The sequence below is a fragment of the Melospiza melodia genome, chromosome 1 (assembly GCF_035770615.1).
Source record: "Melospiza melodia melodia isolate bMelMel2 chromosome 1, bMelMel2.pri, whole genome shotgun sequence".
Taxonomy (NCBI): Eukaryota; Metazoa; Chordata; class Aves; order Passeriformes; family Passerellidae; genus Melospiza; species Melospiza melodia.
The window spans coordinates 41050119-41064982 of record NC_086194.1 but is presented as its reverse complement, the minus strand read 5'-3'; the positions used below and the strand labels follow the sequence as shown (position 1 = coordinate 41064982).

The window sequence follows — 14864 nt, the reverse complement described above, 5'->3', positions numbered from 1 at the left end:
TGTGTGGTAACACTGACCCCAGCTGCCCTCAGAAGCGGGTGCCAGGTCTCCATACACTTACAGGGGAATTAAAAACTCTTCTGTCAAGTCACTCTCAGGCAAGTGCTAGACACCCTTCTGCCTAAGCACATGTCAAAGCTTCTTTGCACTCACACTGGCAGGTCAAACTTGTGTTTTACAATCAAGGCACACACACACACAAAAAATAAAAAATAAAGAAAAAGCTGGAATTACATTTTCTGATTGAACTAACGTAACAGAATGAAAAGGGAATGAAGCCTCAGAAGGAAACCCCAGCAAAACCATACTTAAATGTGTTTTTAATTTATAACAATGCTAGAATCCAGGACAGTTATGGACTTGGTTTGTTCTCAGTTCATGCAGACTCTTTTCTCCCCAGGGGAATTGCTCAGTATTTCTTGCCCTCCCAATTAGCATGGTCTCCCAGCCCTCACTGCAGATGAAGTTAACGTGAGGAGTGGAAGTGCAGCTCTGCCTATCTTTCTGCAGGTTGTAATTTTGTTACATCAACCTAATACACACCTGTCTCTGGGCAAACTGCTCTGTGTCACAGGCCATCTTGTAACCATCAGATGACAACTTTTCAGCACTGCTGATCGGAACTGCATTTGGGTAACGACAACATTGACAGTTCTTCTGATTTTCTCATATTTGATGTTTTATTTAAAACCCCAGCTGCTCCAAACAAATGATCCTCTAGGAATGTCAGCTTTCATTTCCCAAAGCATACTTTCAGCCCTCATGTTGTACATAAAAGCCTGAGAACAGGAACCAAATGTACCTTGATGTCTCAAAAATTCAAAGGAAAATGAAAAAAACACAATGTGCACTTACATATCATCATTTTAGTAATCCTTTCCACTAAGATTAGGATTTTTTTTCCTGAAATTCAATGTGACTAGCTAGAAAATGTACCTTGAATTTCAATGAAAAATTTGCTTACAATAAGAACTGTTCAAAAGGCACAGGTGTACTAAACAAGTTTGAACAAAGAGTAGTTTGGACTTTTTTCTTCTCTTTCTCTTCCCACCCTTTCCCCTGGTCTTGGTGGCTGCTCATTAATCCCAAGAGATGGAGGACTCCATATTGACTCTGGCTTAGTGTTTATGAGCTGTCTGAATACTTCAGTGTAAAGTGGATTTGTTTGGAGTTTTTACTTGAACCTGTACAGGGTCTCAGGGATGGACTGATTGGTTGGAAGGGATGTCCTGAGGATTTTAACAGAAATGTTTAAGGCAAGAAAATGCTTTAAGTTATCAGAGAAAGAATGGAGGGCACCCAATTGCTTAGCCAAAACAAGGACCACAAGGAGTTAATTTCTGACTGACCTGCACTCTTTCCTCATATTTCACTCAGATGCAGAAGAATGAATTTATCATGCCAAGATTCAACTTTGCAAAAGGCCACTCTCCCAGGATTTTGCATTTAAAAAACTGGTTAATAATATACATTCATGCATAAACCAATGCTATAATTGAAGATTCTTTAGAACAATGAAAGACTAAACAAATCCTAAATTTACAAGGCTCTGTGGTCCTATTTAAGGACATCCCTGAGTTACTGTAGAATTCCAAACCCAACTCTCACACTCACTCGAAGGGAGGACCCAGCTAATCCTACACAGCAGAGGGTTTCGGTAACTCTTCTGCAATTAGCCTGAGGCCTGAGATGAAGAAACAGCTCCCTCCACCTACCTCCATCCCATTTACTGTGGGCTGTAACATGCTCAGACTCCCTAAGGGTTAGAATGCCCTCATCCTCGCAGAAGAGACCCCAGAGAGATGAGGAGAATTTCTAGCTGGGCTGGATGTGGGGGAAGGTCAGTCACCAGTTATTTGTGTGGCACTGGCTGAACACATCACCACCCTGGTGCTGACAGCTCCCATCCAGCTGCCATTTGATGCTGCAAGACCAGCAACCTGCACACAGATTGACTCTGCTTAAATCTTTGGTAACAGACCAGCCAGGAGGGAAAACATCCCCAAGGGAAACTGGAGCTTCAGTTCAGCAGTCAGTATATTCACCATCATGGGATTTTAAGAAGAATAGCAGCTCAAAGAATAGAAGAGTTTGCCAGGAAAGAGAGAAATCATCACACACAAAGCAACTTCAACTCAGAAATACCAGTCAGGGACACTTTTGGCTTTGTTCTCGTCCCCTCTGCCCTGGTGCAGTCCCAGTAACACACCTAAATTCAAAGGAATTTTAGAAGAGAGGATACAGTATGTAAAAGAAAAATCAAATCTGATGGGACATACATGATAAATGTGTAAAAGGAGCAATTATAGGAAAGTAACAGATGTTGTGGCACTTCACATTTCCAATCAAAAGGTGTCAAAGGAAAAAAAATAAAAAAGAAAAACGGCTTTCTACCTCTTGTATTACCTCTTACTGCAAAACAAATTTAAATTTGGAGGACTAAGGCTCCTATCCCTTCCAGTGAGTCACGACATGTACATTTTCCATGCCTATTTCATTGCAAATCTAAAGTGTTTCACAATTAGTATAACAGCGCTGATTTTGGTGCTGTCTGACTTCTCAAGACTCACAAACGAAAAAGCAACATGCCATACTGAATTAGTTTCTCATTCAAACTCTATAATCCTGCAAACAGGATTTGCACACTCACTATCCATACACTTATCTTGAAACTTTTCCCCAAAGTGATTACAGTGGGAAATTTAACATTCCTATCCAATAAAACTGCTTTTATATTAAGGCTGAGAACAGAGATCCCTGCATTTGTATAGTCTCATGTTTCAAAAAGACCCTAAAATTTTTAAACTAAATTTTTTTTAGTTTGTTTAAAACAACAAACTAAAAAAATATCCTAATCACAAGAGATACAAATTGATTGATATTTGGAAGAAGAGATGACTTTCTTTTCTAGAGTTATTAATATTTCAATCAAGTGTGCTGTAGACCCATCACCAGTAAGATGTTTGCAACACTGATTAGACAAATTCAGCAATTACAAGAGACCACAGAAGCCTTCATTAATCCACGGTAAAATCTCATTATAACTTCAGTTATGTGATGCATAACCCCAAACACGTGTCACAGCATTTCTGAACAGCACGAACCTGTGTTTTAAGGCAGCCCTCACAAAATGCTCTCAAAGCATCAATGCTTTGAGACATCATCACTGATGGTTAGAAATAAAACTATCAGTGATGAAGTATCAGTGGAAGTGAAGAGTTAAAGAAAGAGCCCTATTGTAATGTAAGGAAAATCTTTCCCACTGTGGTATAGATACAAAAAGAATAATTTAAGGTAGTAAGAGGAGAAGCATTACAGGAGACAAAAGTACCACTCCACCCCACCAATTCTCATTGAGTATTCACTCCAAACAAAATCTCTCCAAACTACTGTTTGGTAGGGCTAGAGAGATGGAAGATGAGCAGTCATCTTTAAAATCTTTGACAATATTTCCCTTAAATTTTATTAAAAACACATGGCTATTTCTTTCATTCAGCAGCCAAGTTTGAGTTAGTTTTTAAGTACTAGCCCCATTCTCTCTTTAGCTCCCCTTTACAAGGACAGCAGAACACTTCCTACAGGAGAATTAAAGCCAGATGCTGACAACTGGACCATGAACCAATATATTTCTTAAATTCTATATTTATACACCTCCAATTTCCTTGGTATCTGGCCAACTGTACCAAAACACCTGTTGCTCAGGGTATCACTTGTGACCAAGTACTGGCCAGCATGAGGAGCAGCAGTCAGGCACCTCCAATTCTGAAAACCAGATCTTCATTAAAGACAGTACATTACATGGAGTCAGCAATATACTTTTAAAATTGAGAAATGTTTTTACTGAGCCATTCCAAACCTAGGCACAGGATGGCAATGACATCCTTCTCTCTCACTTGCATTGAAAAAGGATGTATCAGCAAAAAGACAGAACCAAGTACCTGGCATGAATACTCAGACTCCTTTGTTTTCAGACCACAAGTTCTCTATCATCAGGAAAACACATGAAGGAAAAACAAGGTACCATTAAGGAAAGAACTTCCAAAATAGGTAAAAAGAACGTCTATTAACATACTTGGTAATCCTGCCCTTTGTTTAGATGAGCTTAGTCATGCCTAATATGGAGCTGGGAGCGTTTGCAGAAGCAAAGCTTCAAGGATGCAGCAGTGATGGAGAGAAAATTCCTGCCTTTCACAGGCCTGAAGGATCCTGCTTTGGGACAGGGTGTCTGGAATTGACACCAGCCCCCACAGCCACAGCAAAGGTGTGAACAGATTTGCTCTGAGTACCACCACTGGCACTCACAACTTCCCCTCCCCTGTTCTCTCTAATTACAAGAAGTAGAACCCAACCCCCTGATGAGTGATTTTGCCAGAAGGTATCCCTGAACATTTTCCTCAGTCAAATACCGTGAATCATGTGAATAGAACAGGAATGGAAGAAACCTGACTCTATAGAAATGCCTTCAAATAGCCTACGGACTTGAGCTGAGATTTATGGGTCTGATCTAAATCCCTTTGAGGGCAGCGTAAAGACTGCAACAGGGTAAGGCAGGAATTCTGCTCCTGCTGTGACAAAGCACAGAAGACATGCCATCCTCTGGTAATTATTTTATTTCTACAAGGAATTCTCAGGAAAGGAAAACCTGGCCCTAAAACACGAGAAACAATATATATTACTGAACATCAAAGCTTACTTCAGCAAATCAATAGGATTTTATCTCTTCTTTCCCAATAAAAATAACAACTCTCTGCCTAAATTACAAGCACTTTGATATTGTATACAACTTTATTAATCAAATGAGTACATTCACTAAGAAACTCTTGATCAAATCACACTGATAGGCAGTTAAAAATGATACTAACAATTGTCTAATAAAAGCCATGGAGTAATCCCATTTGATATTTTCTTACAAACATGTGAAATCATGTTGTCGTATTTTGCCGCATTCAATGTATTTGTGCATTTATAATGCACTTAGGAAAAGTACATAAAAGTTCTTCTTAGCTGTTATTCACTAGTTTTCACCTACCATTTGATATGTATACAACAAAGCTCAAACAGAATTGAAACGTGGTATGTGCAAGTTTACACTTCTACATTGCATTACTTCTCACACTTTTAGATATTTCCCCTCCCTCCAGAAACATATTTTTAAGGTTTTTTTCCTAGCAGCACTGACAAGTCCAAGCCAAAACCCCGCTCCCTGCACAACCTGCAGATGTTTCTGCTCCAAAAGGTTTACAAACTAAAACACTATGAACGCAAAACAAATGGATAGAACAATGTCTACTTGGATAAATTAACAGACTGACAGTGGAATGATTTTTCTTGCACATATACCTCATTTGTAGAGCTGCATCATTCATATGCCCTGAATTTAGAACCACTAACTTATCAAGTCCTTGGGGACAAGAAGGATAAAGATACAGAGATGTCTTAATTTAAAAAAAAAAAATCTATTGCAATACTAAAAGTTATTTTTTTAATGAAGACTGGATTCTACTGGCAGCTGTCTATATTGCAGTATTGAGATTTTAGGGCCACTATAATTTTATTTCTTTTACTTTTATAAATGCAGAATATGTAATACTGCATTAAGACTGATGCAACTAAACAGTTCTTACAGTGAACTGTAATTCTTCTTTATTATCTTTATTCAAATACTGCTTGCAAATTGTACTCTGGCTGCACAACTATTTATTTCAGGTTTGCTTTCAGAAAGCTAAATAGGAAAAACATTGTTGGCATCATAAAACCACTTTTTTTTTTTAGCTTTGCTCTACATTCTGAGGAAATGGATATAAAAGCAGAGACTTCACATGGAAGACATACAGATTTCCATGACTACATTTGTGTTTACTAATAGAAGATGATGCATGTAGAAAACTAAAAATTGAACATTTGTTTCCGGTTCCATTCTTTGCAATGAAGACCAGAAATTGCTGGGCCTACTTGTGTGGCATCCCACTCCACAGGCAGCTCTGCAGAAACTGCTGGGCTTCTATGTTTGGCTCAAATGCAATTTACCACCCAAACAGAGCACACAGGCCCTTAGCAAATGCCTGGATATTTGTAACCACTCTGCCTTTGCTCAAAAAGGAATCAAGACTTTTTCCAACTGTTGCACCCAGTTCTGCAGAGCAGTAGGAAATTCCTGCCCAAACATCTCCTCTTGTGCAAGTCTGAATGATGCTCCCAGTGCCAGAATCACAACCCAGTACCAGCATCACCATCAGCAATATCAAGCTGCTGAACCCTTGTCCCCACCTGTTCCTGATACCTGCACTGTGAAACATCTCCTAAGGAAGAAAGCATTTTGTTTAGAGCTCAGCAAATTACTGCTTTGCTTTTGCAAGGGTTGTAGTACTTGCAGAAATGCACACACAGCTGCATATTTTAGCAGTTTTAATATTCATGATATACTATGCTGAAATGAAAATCAGACCACCAATCTCTGTTGAGGTTCCAATATTAGTTGGACACCATACTCCTTTAGGATCCCATAGGGAAAAGAAGAAAACAAAAACCCCACAGTCCAGCCCTGTATCATTTCATAAGGATCACAGCCAATAGGTGAGGGGAAGGAAGAGAAAACTGTTCAGGAGATGGCTAGTGATATGAAGGCTTTCCTCACCAGCACAATGAGATGTTTGTAACAAGATGCCAGGTCAGTGATGTCTCATCATTTTTAGCAAGCCTTCAAACATTGCCTTCTGAGCCTCAAGTTTTTACTCTTGTGACAATTCTTACCCATCATAATGAGATTCAACCATGCTGGAGACAGCAACACAAGCTTCCTCACACTGCTCAGCTGTGCCTATTGATACAGATCTTTGCACCAAACACAAGATAAAGATTTCAGATCAGTTCAGGCTAAGCTAAAATTGGAATACTACACTAGCATAGCAAGAGGCAGTTGTGCTTGTGTGCTACTCTGCTTACACAACATCATTACACACTTGAGAGGAAAACCGAGGTTCACACCAGGCACTTCTTCAGTATCAAGTATCTCAAAAGCAACTAAACCTTGAAATAGTGCATTGAGCCCACTCTTCTCAGGCAGACACAATGCACCAAATACCTACCACTTTCTGAGCAGCAAAAGCAGACATTGAAAATAAACACTTCTGAATAAAGCAAAGCAGTCTATTATTACACTGGACCCCTTCAGAGAAACACTCATGCCAAAAATCACTTCTACACGTAAGAAAGCCTCCAAATCAGAACTAGTGCATAGACTTGCTCACATATTGAGAAGCAACATGGATAACAGGAAATCTGATACTTTATTTATAACTACATCTTGGTAATAAAGAGGTTAAAGGCACATCATAGACTGCAAACCCAGCTTTCATCTCTATAAATGGATAGCCTGACAAGCAATGCATATGTGTGTGCCTGTCTGTGCATGTGCAAATGAGTGAAATATTCAGCATCTTGTATGAAACCAGAATTAAAAGATGTTAATTATTTGCTTACTAAAAATTTAGACATGCTAATTTATCTCTTGGTCATTTCCTATACACAGAAATACACACTGGTTCCCAAGTACAAGCTAGAGAAAAAAGCTAATAAACAACTTCTGAAATTATTACAATATATATTCTAAATATATGAACTGCAGAGCACGCTCTCAGTAACAGCAACCAAGTGACTTTCTGACTCCTTCCTCCCTGATCTGTTTATTTCTAGCAAAGTTGTGCTTGTGGATCATCTTGTTCAAAGAAAGGATTTTAAAGTAAATACAGACACATCTCTTCCTATCAATCATGATCCTAGGGATCAAAGATCCTTTGTAAAAAGAATTTCCACCTCTTCCTCCCAGATGCATTCCTTAGAATATAAATATAGAGAATGAGAAGAGTTGTATAAAATTTTTTTTCTCAATACACACCAATGCATAGAACAGACCTGGGAACACACACTTAAAGGACTGGTGACAAAGAGGCACAATGGGTGAATTTCTATATCACTAACCCTGAGGCCACTTCGCCTGTGTCACTCCAGGCAAGGTGATTCCCCTGCCTTGAAATCCTAAAAGCTTCTCAGGACTACATTTTGAAGTTCAACAGAAGAAAGAAAATGTCTTACATTTACTTTGGAAAAACATGTGAATCAGTGGAGAAGACTACTGCTCTGATTTCAGAGTATAATACTAGGCTTCAAAAATTGTCTGATTAGAAACAGGGCCTCTAAACATGTCTATCTTGATGGAAAAAGTAGTAGAATGTTTATTTTTGCAGGTATTTGGCCTGGAGAGAAATATATGAAGCAGACTGAAGTTTCCAAATCATTTTCAATTACTCTGCTGGGCTAAGGAAGAACAGATCCTTCTTGCTTGGACAGCACTCTCCATAAAAACACAAGCCCTCCTGAAGGAATCCATTTAACATGGTCTTTAAACAATACGTTTTGTCTAAGCCATTACTGTATGTCTACTTTTCTGCATCTGTGAGAGTAATAATGATTTCATTCAAGTATCCATTTCCTCATCTGGTCCCAGACTGCATTGCAGACCAGCTCTGCAAGCTCAGTATGCCACATCCAGGGATACATTATCCAGATAGGAACTTCAGCTCAAAACCAGTACCAACAGCACAATGCTGTTCTCCAGAGTCTGAAAGAAAAAATAGATTGAGAGACACAGCCCAGTTTCACGAATCATGCTGCGCCAAATGGAGATAGCTCAAGGTACAGGGCTTGTCTATCAAGATGCAAAGTGGTCAACTACCAAACTGTCTTAGAGTGAAAATAAGGAAAAAGAGAAAGAAAGAGAGGAAAAAAAAGTTGTACAGGGGTAAATTCTTAAGTCTATTGAATTTTTCCTCTATTAGGCAATGGTGAGAGATGCAATAAGCTCTGTATCATCCAAGAGAGGTTTTTCAGTAAATCAGCATCAGTTTGAATAAGTGAGCGGCTCACAGAAAAAGCATTGCTCCAAGATCTTAGTGTATCACCAAGTTCAGCTGGATGGTTGTTTTTGCTTTTTCATTTTGGACATAAATAAGCACCTCTCCTCTCAGCATCTGATATGAGGATTAAACTGACCACAGAGTCATATTCTGTATTCAGTCAAGACAGCAGAGAAAGAATAAAAGATGATGATCATCATAGCCAAGGCATCTTCTAATGTGAAACAGGGAAGAGATAACAGGAATTAATCGATATCCTTTTGATTCACAGAAGATCTTTTGTGGAAGAAGGGCTTTCCCAGAGGGTTAAAAAAGGATGTACTGTTTTGATTTAGCAGCAACAGCTCTATTTTTTCATAGTGATTTTCATCTTCAGTTAACATTCATCTGAGCTGAAAGTCATTCTTGACAGCATTCATCCCCTTGTGTTTGTGGTTACAGCAAATCCAGGGTAATCCAGGAACTAAATTATCATGTATGCTTCCCTCTGCTCTGTCTCTGGACAGAACTCAGATCAGGTAGAAGAAAAATTCTCAGAAGTAAAAATGAATACGCTTCTACTTTACAGACAGGTCGGCCTTATCTGGGAAAGCATTTGAACAGCAGCAACCAAAGGCTGAAAACAAAGGCTGCCATTCATTCTCAAACTAAAGAGAGAATATGAAGATGCACCTATTTTTGGAATCTACCTAGATACCAGGTGTCAGATACACCAGACAGAGATTTGCTCAATCTGAAGTTAGAGGAGGATGTCAAATGGGTTGCACTGTTCCAACCTCAGGAAGCTGAAATAGACAACTTCATTCATGTCTGTGCAAGTCCATTGATAACATCAAAAAAGCACATTTGCACTTTGATTCTTGCTTATTTCCAGAGCACAGCCTTGCTGGACAAAAATATCATTATGATAAAATGTAGCTGGTATCCTCAAAATTAAGAGCTAGGCAGCAAAGGTAGGGAAAAAAAAAAAAAAAAAAGCTCAACTCCATAGAAGAGTTCTCACTTCTCACACACCTTCATACCTTCATTTACTTCCATGGAAAAGAGAATTTGTAGGCTCTTTCTCCCTAAGAATAATTTATGTTTTGCTCCAAAGCTCTCACTTTTCAGAACAGAAAACCTCATACTACATGCAGAACCTGCCATGCTCCATAGCAAAGAGATTAGGAAAGAGAGTAAAGAGGAGGGCAAGGACACTTGCTTTCATCTTTGACATAGCTCAGGTCTCCTTCCTAGAGATCTCTAAGAGCAAAAAGGGGCCACAAACTCCAAGAAGCAGCAGAACTAAGATGTCTCCTTATGAGACAAAAGCTGTCCTGTGATATAACTGAAAATGAGACACAGAGAGAGTACTGCTAGTCCAAAACTCAAGTGTCTCTAATAATAATTCAGAAGCACAAAGGCTGTTTTGAGCCAGACAGAAGCTCAGTACAGAGCATTCATGATTACTGCTGTCTAAAGTTCCCCCTTACCTAAACTGATCAGGCTGAAGCATCATTTTAGGCAGAGGACCTTGACAGGATTTAGAAAGAAACACATGGCTCACAGAATGCTAATTATTCACTGTAAGTGAGCTTATGAATAGGATATTAGATAATATATTTCAACCAACATTCTGTGGGTTTTATTCCCAAATAAGTGCTAGTACTACAGCACTAGCCATGTCAAGACAAATGCACACTAGCACTGTCTAGAAGCAGCAGCCCTAATGAAGTAGATATCTTTGGGTGTCTTTGGGAAAAAAAGTCACTGGTGGTAGGAAACTTACTGAGCATTAAAAGAATAGCCTATATAAAACTAAATTGCTTCCCTATCTTATTTCTGTTGGGGAAGAAAAGTCAAAAGCTGGGTTCATTTTTCACTGGATCATTATTATGCTCTTCTGGATATTGTCTGCAGTGACTTTCATTCCAGGAAATAATATAAATCCAGTATTACAGCTGAACTCAGGAGTCACATGCACTTTAAAACTAGAAGTTTAATTGGGTTCTGGGATCAAAAAGTTATATCCAGGTTGCATTTGCCATTCTTTCAGCCTCCAATTGTCCTTTCCAAATCAGAATTGCTAATAGAAACTTTTACAAGTCTGCAATAGTGAAAATTCTCACATGGAGATAATTGCCTGGATCGTGCCTGGCTCTGTGAAGGTGTGCAAAGGGGAAAAGATCTCAAAGAGCCTACAATACACAATATATTTTCTGCAGGGCAAACCAGGATTCACAGCCTTCCAATTTATGGAGCAGAGGCCAGTGCTAGACTCTCAAAAGCACTCGTGGAGGGTTCTGCCTGCAGCAATTGACTTGTCTTGCACAAGAAAAAAAAGGACAGACATGGTGCAACTTCTCAAAAGGGGCAGTAATAGCCAGGCTTTTAGAGAACAGCTGCAAGTTTTCCTTCTGCTCAAGCCATAATGGTCTTCAGGTCTTTCAAATTGTACTAATCTCACCCCTACTTTAAAGAACCCTGAAAATTCTTTGAGTTCTGGCCAAGCCAGAGATGCTCATGTAGGTTTTGAAGAGAAAGCAGATTAAAACTCAGTACTTATTGTGTGCTGCTCCTGGAGAACAGCACTTCTCAGCTCTGATTGCACCCCACAGAGCTCAAAACCACATCCCTTTCTGCACCAGGAGGATGATAAGCTAAGCCTTGCTTCAGAGAGGCTAAGCCTAGCTCTCAGAGAGGATGCTGGAATGTGGTATTGGACTTGCAGGAACTGGCTGACAGTAACAGTTTTAGAAGAACCACATGTTAGAGTGACAGTAGCAAGTTTAACCTCTGGGTCATATTAGTGACACTGTGGAGTGCTGATAAAATCATAATGCCAAACTGTAGCTAGAAGACCAATATTTAAGGTAATAAACGTTCTTTCTCTACTCTAGAATAGGCACTTAACTTTTATTCCCTCAGAAAAAAAAAAAAATGAGAAAAATATCTATCTTTGCTGTCAGAAACAGCCACCAGTCTTTCAAAAAGACCAGAAAATCAAATCACCAAGGGAGTTCACTGGTGTTTGTTTTGAGAGTTTTATATTTGCAATTCAAATTATCTAACACAGTAAAATATCATTTTATATAAGTTGCACGTTATTTGCAAACATCATTCTAAAATAATTGCTGACATTAAATACAATCACTCGAGAAGGAAGGGAATTAACATATAGTAACAAAAATTAAGAAGAAAAACAAACAAACAAAAAGAAAGAAAGAAAGAAAGAAATCCTGCCACTAAGGTGTCCTAACATCAAGAAGTTACTCAGATGGAGCTTAAGGTTTTGCATCAATCTCAGCAAAAATGTGGGAAAAACTATCATTTACCTTGTTTATAGAACAATACCTCAATATTTTTCTTTTGTGTTAACATGTACTGATAAATACGAGCCCAGAACAAATCCATCAGCTGCAGGGAGTGCCTGTACTTTCAACATCCTTTCCTACCAAAGAATGTTTTCCATTCTGCTGAGGAAGTGCACCCCTTTATAAACATGTGAATCAAAGGCCCTCTATTCTTTAACAAAACATGTCTCAAATTAAAGCATTAAATCTTTCCTTAATCAAAGGAGCAGCAGAGGTTGAATAGCAAAACGATTCTGCTCAGATGTTCAGATTTATCATTATTATTATTATTATTACTAGAGTAGTGACTAGCAACAAAAAACAGACTGAGAGCTCCTTTGGGCAAAGCACCAAGCAGAACACGGGGACCCCAGTGGCACAAGGGGAAGCTGGTGACAGAGGACACCTTGGGACACTACCCCATCTCACTTGACACGTGTGTTCCTCAACTATGACAATGTCAAAGTTAGTGTAATCTATTTTAATGGCAATGATTCAGGATCGTTTAACCTACTTTAATGTGCAGCAACAATGAAATTCTGCTGAGAGGCAGAACTTCCAGCACTGCAGAGCCAAGTCTTTGGAAGGCTTTGTCTCACTTGTGACTCTGCAAGCACAGCCTAAGAAAGTCCTCAGCTGACAGAGATGACAACTGAAATGGCAACACAGTAAAAGGGTGTGTGTCAGGAGAATATAGGAGAGCTGAGCCAAACAGCTGAAATCTCTGGTCCTGAGCTGAACAGCACACTAAGGGCGCAGCTGAGAAGACAATGAGCTCCCTTACAGACTACCAACCCCATCAGGGAAGCTTTCAAACCTGCTCACCATGACCTTGGGAGCTTCTGTGACCAGTTCACAAACATCCTCTGAGGGCAGCATCCCCAGACTGGGTTACCAGAACAGCAGTCTGAACTAAACTCTTGTGCCTATGGTTACAATACTCTACTTATTATGTCAGTCCTTTTCCATCTAGCCCCAAATCTTGTCTAATCTTCAATAACCAGAAGTACATGGCAAAGGGAGAGGACAGGAGCACAGGAAACATACAAATAACTACCTTTGACCATACTCCCAGCCTTTAACAGTTTGTGTGTTTTGCATTGCATGCACAGCCTTTTGGAAGCAATTCCTCAGTGATTTCTATGCAATGAAATTATCAATTCTCATTTGGAACCTAGGTGAACTTTTAGAATGCCATTATTCTATGGCAAAATATGTTCTTTTTCTGTGACCAAATCCCCTGTCCTGAGATTCAAATTCTGGTGCTCAAGCAACTACCCATGGTAACTCTTCACAATGGCTCCAAACAATTTCAAACATTTTACCCCCATTCACCCAGTCAAAAGTTGTCATTGTCTACAATCACCACATTATCCTATTTTTCAATTATCCCTGTGCTTCTTTTCCACAAAATATCCAGCCAGTACCATCCACAATGATGTCACAAGAGCAAAACCAGAAGGGAAGAAAATCCTATTGAAAATAGGATATTGCTCAGGGTGGGAAGCAGGCTGTCCCCCTCTACACCTGTTGTCACCCTGTACCAAGTCTCTGTTGGATAAGCAAATAGGCATCATCCCCAGAACACAAGAGAAGAGTGCTGGCATTGCACCTATATCATTTCAGGCAAGGAGTTAAATTCATTCTACTTCTAAAGCTGAATCATTAATTTCATTTTTGATACCCATGTAGTATTGCCATCACAACACCAACAAAAACATGCAATTGTTATCCAGGCTACCAGTTTGTCTTACCATAACTTTGAAACAACTTCTGTGACCAGTACACATCAAACATTCCTAAGAGGGCAGGATTCCCAGATCAGTTCATCAGAACAGCTGTCTACACTAAACTGTCGTGCCTATGGTTACAAGAATGTGCCATGGCTAATCTGGATCTGGGTGGGATTAACTCCCTACAGCTGCTGGTGCTGAGATTTCTGGCTCTGTTTAATTTGGCAAAGAACCACACAGGAAGCTGAAAGACTCAGTCACTACAGTGAAGTTTCTGACATTTTTGTGCCTGGACCCTGGAGAACCCAAACACAACTCAAGCCAGAAGTCAGTAAACTATTCAATTTACACAAACAGGCATGTAAACTCAGGTTGCAGTTTTGTTACCAATTAAGTTGCCTAAAATGCAAGTTGTCTCTGCCCTCTCTACCTCCCTTGGCTGGGTATTTGTACTTCCTCTTGGAGGCTTGTTGTAGTGCTTGTTTGGCCATGTGCTCAGCTGGCTCTGAGAGCCCAAGGACAAAGGAGAGAGAAAAAAAAAAAAAAAAGAAAAAAAAAAAAAGAAAAAAAGCAACAGAAACAGAAACCAGAATGTCTTAGCTTTCAGACATATCTTCTCCCTAGCCTGATTCACCTGGTAGCCACACAAATGCAAATGTCTGCACCAGGGAAGGAGCAGCTTCCAGCAAGGACAGAATTACCTCCTACCACTAGAACTGAATTTAATAACCATGAAACAGCAGTGTAGCAGGGCTGTGCTTGTCCTCTACGGAGCTCAGTGGTGTTGCAGCAAAGGGAGGGAACAGGTCTGCTTGTCTGCAGCACTGCATAGATCACGATCCTGCCATGGCTCTGGACAGCCACTTCTTAAGATGATTTAAGTATCT

At 39.6% G+C, this 14864-nt stretch overlaps 1 protein-coding gene across 5 annotated transcripts in view; it reads right to left on the bottom strand.

The window, feature by feature from the left end:
- RBMS3 (RNA binding motif single stranded interacting protein 3) overlaps positions 1-14864 on the bottom strand; it is a 704809-nt gene that overhangs the window by 405558 nt on the left and 284387 nt on the right. The gene's annotated exons all lie outside the window — the stretch shown is intronic.